This window comes from Coenobita brevimanus, chromosome 91 (assembly GCF_032717465.1).
Source record: "Coenobita brevimanus isolate Jiangsu-jjx chromosome 91, ASM3271746v2, whole genome shotgun sequence".
Taxonomy (NCBI): domain Eukaryota; kingdom Metazoa; phylum Arthropoda; class Malacostraca; order Decapoda; family Coenobitidae; genus Coenobita; species Coenobita brevimanus.
In genome coordinates, this window is record NC_137044.1 from 32,238,310 (window position 1) to 32,243,651 (window position 5,342).

The window sequence follows — 5,342 nt, forward strand, 5'->3', positions numbered from 1 at the left end:
TGCTACTTTTCACGATGTATTTATCTCTACCAAAAGCCTTCCATCCAATTGTAATGCGTCTTTTTACTTTGCTACCATGATCTTCCGTTAGTGAAGCCTGCCACTCTCATCTTAAATGTCGGGACCAACTTGCCTAGCCCCGGGCTCCTACGCTCCTCATGGGGCAGTATAGGATTGGATGATGGATGGATGGATGTTATGTAATTTAACTGTAGTAATTCCCCCCATATATATGTTTTTGAGGAGTTTTACAATGTTCTCATTTACTCCTTGTTCCTGCAGTGACTTTATAATTGCTATGTGCTCCACTGATATATATATATATATATATATATATATATATATATATATATATATATATATATATATATGTATATATATATATATATATATATATATATATATACAAGGCAGAAAGTTTACAACAGTAATCACTTGGGCTCACATCCCCTTAATAACGTGAAATCATTCCCGTTTACCCATCCATGATGTTTTAGATTACACAACTCCTGCTTAGGTTAAGCAAATATCAGTATTTACCAAAGATTACATTAAAGACAAAGGAAATTAGAGCCTCTGTGGCGCAGTGGTAGAGTGAACGTGTCGCACAGTGGTGGACGGGGGATCGCCTCCCGCCAGAGTTGTAAAAGCTTTGTGAAGCGTTCACCGAGCCACTGACTACTTTGGCGGACATAGGGGGTGCTGTGGTTGAACCAGTGTCGCATACTAGTATGCTTGCACCCAGTCAGCTTAAGGCGCGCAGGTTACACTTGCATCACAGACTACATACACATCCAAAACCACTCCAACACTACAGTCACACTCACAAGCACTTCTTACCCTACACACAGTCTCAACCAGACAGTCTAAGACAACTGGGTAGAGATAAATTGGCTTATCTTCCCTGCTTCGGTAGAGATAGGCCGACCCTGCAGTGGACCTCAATGACTGATTATGGTGATAATGAAAAAGTAAACTTAATCATACACTAGAATCATTGAAGATACCGATAACTATCTATCTATCTATTGCCAAACGCCTCAATCCCGTTTGGTGTGGCCACAAACAAATCGCCTCCAAGTCGCCCTGTCCCCCGCCATTTCACTGCCCTGCTCCCAACTCACACCCCCCTCTCTCATATACCTCTCTACCCCATCCCTCCATCTCATCCTCGGCCTCCCCCTCCCTCTTCCCCCCTCCACCTCACTCATATACACCCTCTTCGTCAGTCTTTCACCCTCCATCCTCTCCACATGGCCAAACCACCTCAGTGTGTTCCTCATAACGCTTCCTATCACATCCACATCCACACCACAACGCTCCTTTATATCCTCATTCGTCAGCCTGTCTCTCCACGTGACTCCACAGGCTCCTCTTAAATAACTCATTTCCACTGCTCTCACTCTTGACTTGTGTCCTTCCAACAATGTCCAAGCTTCACTTCCGTACGTTAGAGTTGGTATCACAATACTGTCATGTAGTAACTTTTTCACTTCCATGCTCACTTCCCTGTTTCTTATCACTGCTTTCAAGGAACCAGAAACCTTTCTTCCCTGCTGTACCCTTTCAAGCACTTCACCCTCCAAACCTCCATCCTTACTCATCACACTACCCAAATACTTAAACGTACTCACATTTTCCAATTCCTCACCATCCAACCTCGCTGTACATTCACTAACTTCACCTCTCTCAAAGACCATCACTTTACTCTTCCCTACATTCACCTTTAAGTTCCGTTTCTTACACACTCTCTCAAACTCATCCACCAAGCCTTGCAGCTTCCCTTCATCTTCACTCAACAACACAGTATCATCTGCAAACAACAGTACAGGGAGTTTCCAAACACTATCCTCTCTCACCAGGGCCACTCCAACATCCACTACCCTACCTTGTACCTCTTTTATTACCCCATCCATGTACAGGTTGAACAACCATGGAGACATGACACATCCCTGTTTCAAACCAACTTTCAAAGAGAAAAATTATAATGCACGCCGCCCGCCATGCAGAAAATCATGCTAGTAACATGCAGAAAATCATGCTAGTAATCATAAACCCAATTGCTGGTTTCATACCTCTAATTTATGAACCAAAATAGTAACATACACCACAATATTCACAGTTTCCGTTATACCACATGCAATAAATACCTTAGGCTAAATGCAATAAATACCTCACTTGTATCAGCATAATATTATAGTCACATGCACACACTACACCTTCTTACGTTTCTGGATTCTGATTTGTTCGGTACCACTCAGTCCGGATGATATGGCAGAGTTTATGCTTTAAAAAAATTATACTGGGCGTTTTCTCTCACAACACGCTTCTGCTTACATACTTTCTTTGAAGGTCCAATCAAATTAACATCCTTTGTGGCAAAGGCCCGGATGTAAAATCTTGTATTTAGTATCACTAATGGAATAAAATCATTTCAATTATGTTAATATAATGGGACTGTACAAAAAGTTCCCCTAACCAAACTAAAAATAAAGTTTAAAGTAGATGTTCTCATCTGTTAGTAATGTGGTTAAGTATAACAAAGAATCTACTCTCCACGCTCCCAACTTCTCAAAAAGATAAAATGAAACTCTTCTATTGATCAGATTACTATTGCCTTCCTTACATGAGCATTGTCACTTTAGCACTTCCACCACCACTTTAGCACTACACCGTGCACCAGTGAACAGTTTAACAGTTGCCATTATCCCTTTGTCAACTCATTAATTTGAACAGTCAACAGTCTGTGAGTACGTGCAGTGCAGCTTCTTAAATACAGTCTTCTTGATGCGAGGACAACTGTTTTGTTACCAATGTTTAATCCTGACGAGATGGCATTGAATATATGCTGTTTAGAAATATGAAACTCTCGTTACTATGAATGATGTAAGCACCTAGAATAGCTGGAAAAATAGTGGCCTCTGTTAATCATGAGTCTCAGTAGTCTGCATTATAGCCACGAAATGGGACAGGTTTGTATTACCCCAGTAGCTAATAATTTATAATGGTATGCGGATGAAGTGAAATTTACTTGAGCCGTATTTTGGGTAAAATTCATTCAAAGATATTAGGTATGGCAACTTTTTAATCTGAGAGGGTTACTGAATATTCAGTGATGGAAGTCGCTGGGGTCCATACCAAAGATCACATCTGGGTCTGGATTCGGACCGCGGTCTGCCATTTGAGTACCACTGTCATAATAGTATAGGGTCTTTAGTTGACACTAGGGAAACACGGTTTGCATGGCAGTTCTTGTATACCAGTCCTCCACCTTATGTAATGTAACACCTTAGACGCCATCTGTCCCGCCTGTCAGTCCTGTCCTGTGCCTGCATACAAATAAATAACACCATTGTAGTGCCGCCACAACCCCCGCTGGGCTGCTCCTTCCCCCAACACCGCCACGCCGCAACAGACTCCTACGGACAAATATACCCACATATCATCACTACCAACATGACTTACAACCTCAGTCAGTGCTAGGATGTCTCAATATACCTGCAAGCTGGGCTTCTCTCCAAATAAATGAAAATACCTGTTTAAAATTGGCGAGAATTCACAGGCCAACACAACAGTGGTCGACCCATCCCCATTATATATATATATATATATATATATATATATATATATATATATATATATATATATATATATATATATATATATATATATATGCCATTGGATCATGGGGGTGCTGGGCGAGGCATGGCACTGGGAGGGCACTAAGCGTACCGCCCTCCGCCTATCGGTTCATAGTCGCGAAGCTCATAGGTCCCTACCCGGGGGTCCCCTACTTTTTAAAGACCTGAAAAATCCCAGTTCTGTCCAGTACCTGGGACACTGGGCTCCAATGGGATATAGATAGATAGATAGATAGATAGATAGATAGACAGATATAGATATAGATAGATAGATAGATAGATATTTATTTGTTTATTTATTTGTTTGCTTATTTACATAAATATATCCATTTCTCCTTTTCTCACATATAATGGTGGTGGTAGGTGGAGTCGACCACCATACTGTACTCTCATGATGTAGTGCTACCTACTTCTTCCTGAAAGACTGACGAAGAGAGTGTATGTGAGTGAGGTGGAGGGGGGAAGAGGGAGGGGGAGGCCGAGGATGACATGGAGGGATGGGGTGGAGAGGTATATGAGAGAGGGGGATGTGAGTTGGGAGTAGGGCAGTGAAATGGCGTGGGACAGGGCGACGTGGAGGCGATTTGTTTGTGGCCACCCCAAACGGGATTGAGGCGTCTGGCAATAGATAGATAGACTATTTGTTACTCTTCTTTCCACTTCAGGTGGCTCTACACTGAGTAACAAGCCTAATGGATTCCTGTAACCCAGGAAACCTTTTATTACGCTGGGTAGTAACCATATAAGCAGGTAACGAAGTGACATGGAACGTTTTGTGGTGCCCTTCTTAACCAGGAAGAGATGGGGAAGGCGGTGGCTCAATCGGTAGAGAGGTGGCCTGCAGTCCTACCGGACCCAGGTTCAAATCCCAGCGGGGGCAGGGAACAGTTTAAGGATTTGAATTTCACGAAATCAGACTTTACTGATCTACCAGAAGACCAGCCGACATGTCGTAACAATACCCCCGCTAATGCCAATATACCAGTCCTGTATGAGACAGCCCTAGTATGTATTCAATATGGACGGTGGTTATTAGCGCCAAAGTGGTGACATGTAGAGGGGGTATGGTATGTAGGAGGACTACTGGGCCTTGATAGCAGGCTGTCAAGCCTATGCCTAGAGTCGGACACATTAAAAAAAAAAAAAAAAAAAAAAAAAGCAAATGCAACGTTCATCCAGAAAAACCTCCACAATTTTGTCGGCGTCGCAAGGCGCTGTCATCCACAAGGGAGCATCAGTTCAGTGCACGGGACTGCCCTGCAGCGGCGATTGTTTTCCTGTGGTTGATGAGTCTGCCCTGTCAGACAGACTGGAGTTGATCAACAACAACATATTATAATGGTACTACTGTAAACGCTTTTTACACTAACATGACTTAATGTCCCTCTCTTCATCTTGAATGTTGATTTGTAAGACTGGATTAACACTAGAAATATGATGCTAGTCACGGAGGAGTAGCATTGTCTTACTCTGCCACAGAGTTTCATGAAAAAGCTGTGTACCAAGGCCCCTTTCAATGGTTTGTTATCGTCTGACATTCATCCTTAACCCTTTCCAGCTAAGTTTATGGCCAGGTGTTGTCGGATTGAAGGATGAATTTAACTAGTAACCAAGGAAACTCATTTCTGCCTAATAACTAAGGCTTATTTTTCATACAACCAGCCTCCCAGATCTCTCAGATGAAAACAATCCGATTACACT